The sequence below is a fragment of the Coenobita brevimanus genome, unplaced genomic scaffold (assembly GCF_032717465.1).
Source record: "Coenobita brevimanus isolate Jiangsu-jjx unplaced genomic scaffold, ASM3271746v2 jjx.HiC_scaffold_2299, whole genome shotgun sequence".
NCBI lineage: Eukaryota > Metazoa > Arthropoda > Malacostraca > Decapoda > Coenobitidae > Coenobita > Coenobita brevimanus.
The window spans coordinates 1-14,499 of record NW_027643214.1 but is presented as its reverse complement, the minus strand read 5'-3'; the positions used below and the strand labels follow the sequence as shown (position 1 = coordinate 14,499).

The 14,499-nt window shown below is 39.9% G+C and overlaps 1 pseudogene; it reads left to right on the top strand.

The window, feature by feature from the left end:
• The first annotated feature begins 1,170 nt into the window (after positions 1-1,170).
• On the top strand, positions 1,171-5,393 carry LOC145389813 (carbonyl reductase [NADPH] 1-like; annotated as a pseudogene).
• The last annotated feature ends 9,106 nt before the right edge of the window (positions 5,394-14,499 follow it).

Genomic DNA, 14,499 nt, shown 5'->3' with positions numbered 1-14,499 from the left:
TACCTCGATATACGATACCCCGGCTTAACGATGGGGGTAGAAATACCACCATATCCCACCTAACGATGGCCAAATCTCAGTTTAATGATGGGTTTTGATTTTTTTTACCAATTTTGATTATATTTTAGTCTAAAATTGTGTGTTTAGGTTGATTTATAAACAGTTTTTAGACTTAGATTAATGTGCTTTAGCCATAGGTGGGGTTAACATTGTCATTGTGGGGTACCGGTATGGTTTACTAAGCTTGATATTTTCCAAACATATTTGATGATTTTCAGATTTTATTTGTTGGTTTTAGTGAGTTATTTACAGGTGTTAGGCTAAGGTTAGCTTCCATGACAGCTGTTAGGCCATTTAGATTGGCTTTAAACTAGTTTTTGGGCTCATTTGGGTGGGTTTTGGGCTTGGTTTGGGGGGAAACCCAAGGCTGGTAAACACTCCACATTGCATTACATGTTAAAAGTACCCTGATATACGATATCCTGCCTAACAATGGGGTTTTACCTAACCAATTACAACGTTAAACCGGGGTATGCCTGTATTGCAGAACCAACTCTAACGTATGGAAGTGAAGCTTGTACCTTGTTGGAGGGACACAAGTCAAGAGTGAGAGCATTGGGAGTGAGTTATTTGAGTGGAGCATATGGAGTCACATGGAGAGACAGACTGTCAAGTGAGGAAATGAAGGAGCATTACAGTATGGATGTGGATATGATAAAAAGCGTTAGGAGAAATACATTGAGGTGGTTTGGCCATATGGAGTAGCTGTAGTGGGTGCTGAGTAAGTGTTCTTTCTGACCACAGATTATAGTGGACAACAACCATGTTTTTGTGGTTCAGAACTACCAACCCTACCACATCAACACAGCCAGATGTCCCAGTACTAGTAAGCTCCTAAAAGCCGTTTGGAACAACTGTGAAGTTGGAGGTTGGTTTGGGTATGGGTCCAACCAATGCTTGGTCCTGAAAGGTTAGGGACAGTTGTGAAAATTGGCTGTAAGCTGTCAAATCTTTGTATTGTTTATGCATATTTCTTCCATTGCCATCCCATGTTTGAAATTACCTCCTTTAGTGGTATAGTATTTAGCACTTCTGGTGCAGTACGGTACTGATATGGTGCATTTTCGTGAATCCACAGATCATTTACAAGGGGACACTTTAACTGTAATCATGGCTTCATCAAGGATTGCTGTGGTGAGTATACATATACCTGCAAATTCTTATTAAGGTAAAGAATTAAGACAGTTTTATTGTATGTTTTCACTGAAACTCTTATGCTGCATATAGCAGTGCCTTCATTTTAACTGTGTATGTAAATAAATTTTTGCTACTAATGGAAATAGCAATTCTTTAAATTGAGCATAGTGATGCTGTTGTTAATACATTTTGAGTGTTGATGCAGTTATCTATCCGCTTTAGGTGACTGGTGCCAACAAAGGTATTGGATTTGGTATCATGAAGGAGTTGTGTGCCAAGTTTGATGGCATTGTGTACCTGACAGCCCGAGATGAAGAACGAGGTCGTGCTGCTGTGGAGAAGCTAGCAAAGGTTTGCAGTTTTCCTTGCTGATACCTGCTACAATGTATTTTTAGACTTTCACTAAAATGCCATGTTTGTGCTACCTTCTGGTCATCACAAAACTACATTACAGTAACTCAGTTATCCATTATCACAATATCTGACCCAACACAACATCTGGCGCTGTTGGCTCGACTCTGTTAAAGCAATATCCAGCAAAATTATGCAACATTTGGTTCCAAAACGGAAGTACCGTAACCAGTGGTTATATGCAATATCCAACTCTTAGGCATATCAACCGTTTCATTCGTGGTAGCCAACTGGTGCTGTATTACTGTACTGTATCGGTACTGTATTGTATTTTATGCTTAGTTTTTATCTTTTACTCATGGGAAAGTTTGTAGGATAGAAGTCCAAGACAGAAAGTAACACAATATCCGGATCAATGCCGAATGGCAAGATGATGGGGTGTTCTATGAAACATCCAGTGTTTCTCGTTATTATAGGGGTTGGCTGAATTACATCAGTATGTGGATCAGGAAGGACCTCTTGCATGCAGCGAGATAAATGATATCCCTTAAAGCTTTCACTAGACCTCCCTAATGCTGAAATGTATCATCATGAAGTACTGGTAACTACTGTACTGTATTAACTGGGGCCACATTAGTGCAAGCAGAGCCCTTCATGATATGGTAGTTATTATTACTTGATTTAAGCCTGTCCATATTCAGAATAAACTTGGCTCTTATTAGAAAGAATACAGTATTCTTTTATCCACCAAACTGCATCAGTCTGGAACTCACTTTCCCAGAGTTGTGTCCCCCCAGACTTCAACCTACAGCTTTTCAAGTCTAACTGTTACAGATATTTTATGGTTAGAGGATGCCAGTAATCTGGTGTATGGAATTTTTAATCATTTGTTTTTCCTTCCTCTGTTCTGTTATTTAAAAAAAAAAATACTGTATTTGTACGACAATGGTAATTACAGCCTGTCTCATTTTACCCACAGGCTTGAGGCTGGGCAACCAATACCAACAGTCCAAAAAATTTAAAAGTAGGTGACCAAACTATGCCTGTGAGAGCATTTTGCTTGATACAGAATTCACTAACCACCTTTACAGGGTTGGAGTAAGACACCAGAGAAATCATTGTTGATGATGAGATGATTATGATGAAACCATTAATTGAAAACTGTAGCTAAGATTCATGCTGTTAATGTATTTCAGCTGGGCACTGACTGCAAAATTCCACCCAACTTGACATTGATGATGAGCAGAGCATCAAGAGATTCAGAGACTACATTGCAAATACCTACGGAGGGACTTGATGTGCCTCGTGAATAATGCTATGCCATTGCCTACAAGGTTAGTGCTTTCCCTTTCACTGAGTTAATCTGGAGCATGAAAACCCATAGTATCGTAACTTTAACTAATCGTACATTACTTTAATTTAACTTTTGTTTTTAGACTATCAGTGTATTCTTACCCATCATCCAGTATACAGAAATTTATTTAGACAAGAAAGTATGATTAGTTGTAATTAACACTTGTATACTTTAATAAATATGGAAGAAGCTGCTGGAAACACATAGAGTTGCATGTAAATGCAATCAAGAATTAAAGGTCTTTTGGGAATATCCATAATATGGTATTGTTAAGAAAAGTAGATTATTAACCCCATCATTTTATTAGTATATACTGGTAGTGTTTATTGAATCCTGCTACTGTCAGATGATATTCTTGCAGTCTAGAGACCTTGTAATGCTGAGTGTTAAGGAAATAGTCCCCAATAATCTCCTCAGTATAATAACTTTTTTATTATTATTATTATTCAGTCTCATCTTAAATACCAAGACCAACTTGCCTAGCCCTGGGCTCCTACGCCTCTCCATGGGGCAAATTAGGATTGAGTGATGGATGGATTATTATGTATTATTATTATTATTATTATTATTATTATTATGTGGTAGGTGGGGGCACTCACCATCCACTCCCACTTAATGTAGTGCTGCTCTCAGGTGACCTTGTCTTATCTCCTCACTCCATCCTTCCTTCCTCTTCTGTCTTTCTTTCCTTCATTCTTTCCTCTTCCTTCTGCCTGTGGGTGAGTCTACACTGAGTGACAAGCCAAATGGTTTCCTGTGCACCAGGAAACCATTTACTACGCTGGGTGGTAACCATATAACCAAATTATGGCACCTGGTGGTTTGGTAGGTAATTAAGGTGCTCCAGTTTGGATTGAGCTGTGAGTGAAGGTTTATATCCAAGGGGTGGTTGGGGTTTATTGCTCATGTAATGCCACTCAGGAGATGAGTGAGGCTGGTCACTCTCATCTTAAATGTCAGGACCAACTGCCTTAACCCCTGGCTCTTACGTTTTGTATGGGGCAACACAGGAATAGATGATGGATGGATGGATGGATTATTATTTATTATTATTATCATTATTAATATCATCATCATTATTATTATTTTGAGTTGTTCTTGCTATTGCCAGATGATTTGTTTCATTCATTCATTTCATTTGCCAGACGCCTTGTGTATCCCAAGCGAGGTGGCCAAGGGCTTAGAGTTAATTATTTTACACGGGAGGGGCACTAATCCTCCACCAAGCACTTGACACTTAGGGATGCCAACAGTCATCTGGTGTTTCCCAAGCGAGTCACCCATCCAGAAGTATAACCAGACCCAATGTTACTTTTGTGCTTTGAAGAAACCTCTCATAGTGGAAGTTAATTGTGCCACTTCCCATAGATGCATTGGGTATTTTATGTAATCTATGTCCAACACCTGTTACTTGTTTTGAGGAAATTTTCAGGAGTCCAAAGAGTTAATGTAGACTGTGTTCAACCCTTTTACTACGAGTACTTGAAGTAACATCAGCTGTAAAAAGAAGAAGGGGGAGGGGGTGATCATTGAAAGCCTGAACATAATTTACATCATCCATAGAAGCAAAGAGGAGTTATTGAGATGACAGTTGTTAATTGTGGGATGAGGAAATGGTTGTTTAGGGTCATGAAATAGAGGGAGCTATTTATATAGAGCCTCTGTCATTTTTGGAATGAACAGCTTTAGTAGAAGGCAGCATGCCTAAGTAGATGGACAGTAGTGAAATATTTTAATTTTGGAGAGGAGCAGGAAATGTAGCCTGAAGAGTTCTTAAACTGGAGAAAGAGCATATTACTGGAAGATGGATTGAGGAGCTATGTATTAGGCAAAGCTTTGCATTTAGGAGTAATGTGAGTCTGTCTGTCTGGCAGTCATGTTAGACATGGAATGTGAATGTGTTAGCAAGAATATACATTAGTAGACATATGGTAAGAGTACAGTAACACAGTATACACTGTACTATGTATGCGTTGTTAGCTATGGCTCATTAGGAAATTGATGCTATGCCCACATTCATAAGTCTTATATTACAGTATATGCTGTATTTGAGTAATAGTCATCAACTGTCTGTGAATAGGAAATACCCATAGCACAGTGTGATGTGCATTGTATTGCATTTCATGATGTGTGAACTTTAAAGATTAATACTGAACATTGTGTTGCACATCACCCATCACCACTGATACAGTTTCATCCTGCATAGACTTTTTTTCTTTAATAAATAAATAGAATGCAGCACGTGAACCGTTTGGAGAACAAGCAGAAAACACCATCCGTGTGAACTTCTTTGGGACATTAGCAGTGTGTCATGCTCTTTTCCCCTTGTTGCGGCCTCATGCACGAGTAGTCACTGTGTCCAGCAGGTGTTGGTCATCTCTCCAAGGTGTCTGGTGATGAGCCTGCTGCCACTGCATTAAGGGAGAAGCTGGCATCACCCACTCTTACCTGAGAGGAGGAGCTGTGTGCTCTTATGAACCAGTTTTATTGAGTAAGTTTGTAGAAATTATAGGTGTTATGCAATGTTTTAAAAGAATTCCCTGTGATATATTTTGAATTATAAATGATTTTCATTAATAGCATATTAAGATCGTCAGACCTACTTTTTAGCAGATTGCCTTTTAAATTATTAATTATTTGCATTAATATGGTATTAAAAGATGCATCAAGCTTACTTTTCCCAACCAAGTACATATTACTGTATATAAGCACCTGTGGAGCATCTGTAGGGGAGTAAGGGGAGCACCTGCCTGGCATGCTCTTAGTCCCTGGATTCGTATCAGTATCTTTTATAAAGGCTCCAACGTGCTTGCATGCACTCGGCCTTGGCTTCACCTAATGGCAGTTCTCCATGCTGCTCAGTCACTGACAGCCCCTATTCAGTCCCTTTATCCCTGAGGTCACATATTATATGACCTCGTTCCAGAGTCTCTTTGGTCTGCCTCACACAATCCTATCCCTGATGTTCAGAGCATCTCAACCTCTCACAGTCATCCTCCTTCCTCTCACTGTACCCAGAATCATCTCAATCTCCTATCATTACAACACCAATATGTTTCAAGTCCTGTCCTTCCTCTCAACTCTTCAATTGCAATCCCTAGCCCCCCCCAGGCTTCAAACCCGTTTTAGGACGCACTACACATCCATGTATGAGAGTAATCATTGTCATTTCTGTATATATATAAGCCCCACGAATATCCCTCTTCCTTATTGCCCAGAGTCTGACTACCATATAGCATTACACTCCTGACACATGCTGTATGCAAAGATCACTCTTAGCATGGAAGAGAACCCTGTCAGTGTTAGGAGAGGCAACAGCTCCCTGAACTTCCTCAACCATTCCTTACCCTAGCCGCAAGCTCCAGCCCCACCTCAGCACATAACTGTACCCTCATATAGCAGAACTCCTCCACACAGTGATTATTTTGGCTGTTTAACAGCTCATGACCAAAAGGTGCAAGTAAATGGTAGTAGTTAAGGTGGATACAAGAGAAGCAATTCAGATGGTAAAGATGGGGGCATATGTCATGAGAAACTCAATAGCAGTGGTCATCTCTAACTTTGGCATTTGAGGCCATGTCAGAGTAACACTGTTTTCATCCAATATCCTGGTATACATGGCCACTGAATTATTCAGAGCATAGGTTACCTTCCCTTGATGTTAAAAAGATTGTACCTACCAGCCTACAAAGGATGATTGCATGCTGGAGTTGAGTGACACCAGCTGCCTATACCATGATTTGAAACCTGGTGCTAATGGGTCAGCAGCTTTACAGAAGTCAGCACTGATGACCAGCTTCAGATGAAAGGAAAAAAAAGATGTATCATTAATAAGCACATTCTTAAACATCTTGAATCCAATAACATATTAGTGACACTATGGCTTTTGCCATGAAAGATCCACCTATAGATATACTCAATCTCTTTGCTCCTATCATCCGTTATTCAGCTGATCAGTGTAATGGAGAAACCCCATGCAGTAGTCTTGATCTTTCTAAAGCTTTTTAGCAATGTGGCACCATTTTCACCTGTTATCCAAACTTTCCACTTGCTATGGCCTGTCATCTTTTGTCCCCTTGTGTTTCCTCATAATTCAGCAACAGAAAGTTAAGTGAGAAAGTAGGTGATGTATATTCCAGTTTCCACTCAGTTAATGCTGGCATGCTACAAGGATCACTCTGGCTCCAATCTGTTCCTCATTTTAATTAATTATCTCTTATCTGTCACCCATAATCCCCATTCAGTCCCATATGCAGATGACTCAGCACTTCACTCTGCCTTCACACAGAAAACATCAATTCACGGAGTTTAGTTCCTGTATCTTTTCAACTCAGCACAGCAGTCTCCTTAAGTCAAGGCACCACTATCTGAGATCACCTAATGGGGACAAAAATAATATTCATTTACATTTAATGCTAGAAAAAAACAAATATATACAATTTTACTAATTGACAAGTATTGTCCTAATTCCTATACTTCAGTGCAGCCAATATTCTTGTCACTAATTATTGAAATTCTCAGTATTTTGCTTAACAGTACCATCAATTGGACTATCTTATGTTGAACCATTTGCTAAAAATACCCCCTCAAAGAGCGAACTTGATTTATTGTATAGAATTATTAACTTTTTGACTGACTTCAAGCAGTTAACTATAATTTACAAGAGTTGCCAGAGGCACTCTCTGCTTGAATATTGCCCACCCTTGTGGAGTGGATGTGGATAGGTTGCACTACAACAACTGGACAAAAGTCAGAGCAGAGCTATAAGAAAAGTCAATGAAGCAGCCATAAACCTTATTGATGATGTGCCACCCCTACATGTAGAAGTTGCAGCCACTGTGTCATCTTGTCACGTCTTTGTGCGTGTGCTATATGGACTTCTGGCAGTGCCCTTGGCTTAATATGTCATTTGCCATATTGCAAAAATTTTGCCTGTCTGAAATTCATTTATTCCCAGAACCACTTCTCTTTGGCACTCACTTCCCCTGAGTAGTTTACCCCTAAACTTCAAGTACAGCAGTTCATATCCAACTGTTACAGAATTTTATGAACAGAGAGACACCTGAAGTCCTATGTAACATGAAGATTTTTTTTTTTTTTCTTCATCTGTTAGAAAAAAAGAGAGAGAGAGAGAAGGAAGAGAATACCCAGTAATCATCCCTGCATCCAAACTATTTCAAGTAAGGACAGGTCAGATACACACCAAATTAGGATGCACAAAAATTAATCCAAAGTTTCCTCCCATAAAAAGCCACTAAGACCGTCTGTTACCTTTTGCAAATCCGTCCTAAACATATACTATGTGATAAGCATTATATACTTCAGGTATAAAAATGCAGTACAGTGCAATAATTATTAAAGTATACAGTGTTGTATAGGCTAAGGGTATGCCTTTCCCATACAATACAGTTCAGTGCAGCTATTGTCCAGTACACATTACCCCTCCATTTATATGCTGTCCATTTGCCCAATTGACATTTTGCCTGGCAACGCTTTAAATCTCTGCCCTAATTCTTTTCCAGAGGTTCAAAATCTCATTTACCGAGGGCAGATCCAGGCCAAACCTTTCATTTTTCCTCACCCATTCACACACCACCAACTTCACAGCTGTGGCACATGTGCACTCCATGTCCTTCACCTCTTGCTGCTTTGTGTAGTTTCTGTGTCCACCAGTCTCAGCTTGTGTAAAAGTCCTGTATAATCCAGCCATTACAGTCTTGTTCATGCACCATATCTTATAAGTAATGATGATCACTGTGTTATATGCTTGTGATTAGTAGGGGAGGAAAATTTTTCAAGAAGTCAAAATAATGACTGAAGACAAATTCTGGAGAGGTGGTACCCCCATTAAGCAAGTGTTTCAGGTTTTATTTTCTGTACACCATACACATTTCCATTTCTGCAGCTGCTTTTACTCCTCATAATAGCTTTGTAAACAGATGATCTGCTACACACAAATAAAGTGTACCTATGTTACATACAGATAAATATTGTAGACCAATGATTGTGATGTACACTATTGAAAATTTCAATACTCTGATATCATCATCATTATGTCATCATCATCCTTGACCATCCCATATGAGCAGGAGCATAAATTGCTCTAAGGACTAGGCCTAATCAGTTACAGCATCTAAGGCGATGGTGACAACCTCCACCTACTTAGGTAAAGCTCAAACCTACAGAAATGACAATACTTAGGTGGATGTGTGGTGTGTCCTTCAATGACCAAGGCCTGGGGGAACTAGGTCTATGACTGGAGAGCTGAGTGCAAGAGATGAGACTAGAGTGTATTGGTGCTGTGCTGAGGAGGGGCAGATTGAGATAGTTTAGACTTAGGAGAGAGGATGGAGGATAGCCAGTTGCAGAATTAGAGGGTGTGAACTGAAAATTGCGAGGAGGCAGACCAAAAGAGACCTGGGACAGGGATGATCTGAGAGGTTGGCCTCAGGGATAAAGGGACTGAATAAAGGAGGCTGCCAGAGATTGAGCAGTGTAGAGAACCACCATTAGGTGACCGAAGCTGATACATGCAAGCATATTAGAGCCATTATAAATGATTAAACCCCTATCAGCCAGCAATGGAAACCCATACAGGCTCCATCTAGGTGGAGCACCTTAACCCACTGGACCACCAAGCATCATTTGGTTACCAGTGGCATGGTTGCCACTCATCCTCAGTACATGGGATTACCGGGAAACATTAAGGCTTGTCACTCAGTTCAATCCCTGGGAAATATACAATATATAGAGAGAGATCGTGACATCATGTGAGTGGATGATGGATTTTACCACAGCTTTCATTGACGAGAGACAGTATATCAGGCAGCATTTCTCAAAGAAAACATGAAGCTCGCTTCAGCAAGAAGTGGTGGTTCAGCCATCACTTGAGGATCTTATGTGTTGTTTGAGTTCATTGCAATAGCCTCTTGGTAATAAGTGGTGATGACTGTCATCCACTTACTTTGATGTTAATGCTGTTACCTCACTTCTTCCTCACCACTATCCCATTCTTTTTCCTTGTCCTCCATACTTCTGCTTCTCCATTTCCATCCAGTCTCTTTTCATTACTTATGTAATTTCGCTACTGCACTTCTGGTGCGCTCTACATGAAGTGACAAGCCTAATGATTTCCTGTAACCCAGGAAATCATTTGCAATGCTGATTGGTAACCATATAATTAAATAATGCAGATATGAGAGGCCTACTATGATCCCTGGCTAATTGGGTGGGTGGAGAGAGATGCCAAGTACAGTATCCATCTAAGAACCAATCCTCCACACTTTTCCCCTTACCTCGCCGTTGGCAATTTCCTATATCTGCAAGGGAACATCGATTCAATACACAGGAGGACTCTCTGCTGGGGTAATGGTTACTTGCATGTGGTTGATGGGTCTGCTATCACCAAGTAGAATGAGATTTGATGCTTATGATTCTTTCCTTCGTGTTATCAGGGAGGGGAAGTTGTTGCGATAACCATAGCCATACAGAGCAAGAAGTACACAAACTCAGAGCTGGTGACATGATTGCAATGAAAGTCAGAGTGTTGGATACACACAAAGGTAACTAGTCAGCAATGATGTGACTAGGTAGGATGATGCTAACACTACTTGTGGAACATCTCTACAGGCAAATGACCTTATATTATATTTAAAGAATTGCAATTTTACAAATAATGGGGTCTGGATAGTATCTCATGCTGGTATGGGAATTTTGTGGTTTTGTGTGACAGCCTTCTTAACCATATTTACCTATTTGTATTTACCTATTTGTAGTATACAGGAATTGGTTAATGCTTGTGTTGTCCTGTCTTCATATCCACATTTATCAAGTCTACCCTTTACACACATGAATATTTTCTCATACATCACCTCTTTTATCTACTGGTAGGTTTCCAAATATTCAAGTGTTTACCTAATCCACCTAATTGTGATGTACACGGAATATACTATGGTACGTGGCGTTTCCATCGCTGTTTCTCCAATAAGTCGAAGTTGTTTCAAACTCGTTTAAGTTTCTAGACCCTGAACAGAATCTCTTTGTCCAGGCTGTTCCATAAGTCTATACTTCTGTAAGGAAAGCTATATTTCTTGATATCAACCAAGCAGCTTGACTTTTTCAGTTTCATTCACGTGTCCTCTTGTTGCTCTCTTATCCCATTCAAACGAATCTTCTTTGTCAATTTTGTCTACTCCCACCATGGTCCTGAACACACATAATCATGTCTCCCCTGTTTCTCCTTTCCTCCTAACGAAGGCAAATCCAGTTTTTCCAACCTCTCTCCTTGCTGACAGGTCTGTCAGACTGGGGACCATCTTGAATTGCTGTTCTTTGTATTCTCTCAATCTTGTTGCTATCTCTTTCTTTTTGTGTGGGGACCACACTACCGCTACATATTCTAACTTATGGAAAGCGGATCATGACCACTATCAATTTTTTCATGTTTCCTCATCCATATAGTGAAATGCTACTCTTATATTAATCAAGAAGTTTATAAGTCTCTCCAACTATCTTGTTAATGTACTTTTCTGGTGACAAACTATCTTGGACCAGCACTCCCTGATCTTTCTCTTCTCTCCTTTTTTGTGATTAATTCCATTAACCAAAAAATAATTCAATGATAGTCTCCTAGTGCCCTTCACCCATTTCCAATATTTTACATTTCTTTACATTAAATTTCATTTCCCACGTCATTTCACCAATTGTAATATCCTACTCAAATCCTCCCTGCAGTATTTTACAATCCTCCTCAACCTCTATCTTCCTTAAGATCTTTACATCATCAGCAAACAGACTTGCATAACTGTTTGCTCCATCTACCATATCATTTAAATAAATCAGGAGAACATTACTGGCGCCAACACTGAGTATGGAGGGACTCCACTTGTTACTTCCCTCCATCCGGACATCTTTTCGCTATTACTGTCCTCATTTGTCTGTCTCTCAAAAAGTCTCTCATCCATTCCAGAAGTTTCCCCTTTAGTCCTCCTATATATTCTAGTTTCCACATTAGTCTCTTATGAGAATGCCTTGTCAAAGGCCTTCTCCAAGTCTAAGTACACACAGATCCACCCAGCCATCTCTCTCCTGTACCACATCAGTAGCTCTTGAGTAAAAGAAAGCTCAGCAAATTAGAAACACACAGCCTTACAGCTTCTGAATCCAAGCTGACATTCCTTCAAAATATTCATCTCTTCCAGATATTTTATCCATCTGTCTTTCAGGATTCTCTCACACAATTTACTGAGACCATGCCTGATTCAGACACTGGTCTATAATTCAGAGGTTCTTCCCTTTCTTCCTCCCTTGTAAATTAGTACCACATTTGCCCTCTTCCATTTTTTGGCACTTTCCCCTCTTCCAGTGAGCATACAATTAAGCTGTGAATTTTATCCGCCAGTTGTTCTCTGCATTCCTTCAATGCCCAATTAGAAATTCACGTAGGTCCTGGGGCTTTCAACACATCTACTTGAGTTTCCAGTAATTTATACACTTTTTCTGTGCCTCCACTTTTGCTCTTTCATCATAGAACATTTCTAATCACTCCCTCCCCTTCCACTGGCTCCTTTTCTTTAGTGAAAACTGATAGGAAACATTTATTTCATTATTTCTGCTTGCATTGCCGCATCCTTAACCCCTACATGAGGCATGTTTACCGATGTTTTGCGTGTGCCGTGGTTGTTAGGCAACCTCAAACAGACTCTCCAAAAATATTTGCCAAAAGTCAGTTATTAGTCCTAGAATATTAAAATTATATATGCTTGTGGTACATACCTTCAGCTTTCTCCTGGAATGTTTGTTGAGCCTTCGTCAGTTACCATAGGACTTGTGGAGATATCTGAAGTTGGGTAACGAAGTCTCCACTTTACACTTCCATATGACCCGTAATGTGATTTTACGGCTTAGAATATTAACACTATAAACACTGCTCTACGGTTTTCAAGTAGTTTGGGATCCATACTCCAAAAAAAAGAACGCTGTGAAGGCTTAATGAAAATTATGAGCGCGTCCCCGGCCTTGCACTTTTTCGCTAGTTCGCTCTTGGTACTCTGTCATTTATTATTCTTAAAACCCCTCACACTTTATATTTCTATTACTATATAACACTTATATATATCTACGGTCTTTATCAACAAATTTCCTTCAGTAGTATTGGTTTATTGTCACTGTAGAGATTCAATTTCTTTCAGTAAAATACATAGCATTCACTTTCTCATCCTGTATACTGGCATTGAGAGTGAATGTCACTTTCATCTTCACTATCATCACTCATAGTATTCAGACATCTATCTATCTATCTATCTATATATAGCCCGACGCCCTAATCCCGCAAAGGGTGGCCGCAGACAAAACGCCTCCAAGTCACTCTGTCACCCCCCATTTGGCTCCCCTCCCCCCTACTCACCCACCCTCCCTCATATGCCTCTCGTCCATCCCTCCACCTCATCCTCAGTCTGCCTCCTCCCTCTCCCTCCCTCCACCTCACCTACATACACCCTCTTCCGTCAGTCTTTCATTCTCCATTCTCTCCACATGTCCAAAACCACCTCAGTGTATTCAGACATGCTATAGTGATACATTTCACTTTCATTACTCCTAGAGGTATATACTCCTTCTTATAATGTACTACTCATTTACATTTAAAGTACACCGCTTCCCGTCCGATCAGCGAAGTTAAGCAACGTTGGGTCTGGTTAGTGCATGAATGGGTGACCGCCTGGGAACACCAGATGCATTAGCATCCCTACGTGTCAAGTAGAAATTTGGTGGAAGATTAGTGCCCCTCCCTAACAAAACAGTGCTCTAAGCCATTTGACACCCCGTCTGGGATGGCGGCGTCAGCGATAGATGAATGAATAGGTTACATTTCTATTTACGAATTCTCTACTTTGTTACATTATTTACATTCACCTTTTATTTACACTGTATTATGCACTGTCACTTAAATGTAACTTCATAAAACTATTTTCCATTGTTCACGTATATTTACATTCATTACTTTCACTTTTTGTTTACACATTATTTACAATTCCACTTGCACTGTTTTACTCAATAGAAAGATCGTAATCACTCTCTTATCGGTGTCAGCCCCTTTACCTCTTTCCACACGAGGTTTAGTAGAAGTAAAGGTCACAGGAGCCCTTTGCATGGAGGTGAAAAAAGGCCCTGAAGTCGGCAAGAGGATAAAGCCTCCTCTTCGGAAGATGAGAGAGAACTGATAAAGGAAGGCCGGCCCGAGTTAAGGCCTACTTAAAGTTATTCAGTGCTACCAGCGTAGCTCTTGAAACAGCTATGTATTTCACTGAAATGATTGTGAGGAAATCTAGGTAATACATTATATATTAGTCAATTCCAGGTGAATGTAAATATCACTTAGGCTTCTCCCTTACCTCCCCTTACTGTATATTTATTACCCGAAAATAGATTATATGGCATATTTCAAGGGGAAAAAAACAGCGAAAATTAGCGAGCAAATTGCACGTGTGAGGTGTTGTCGGGTGATAATTAGCTTAATTCCAGGGTGTATGGCACTCTCACTTGTATTTCTTTCTTGTATACTTATTTGGTATAAAATGAGGGCACTGGGGCTTATTTCA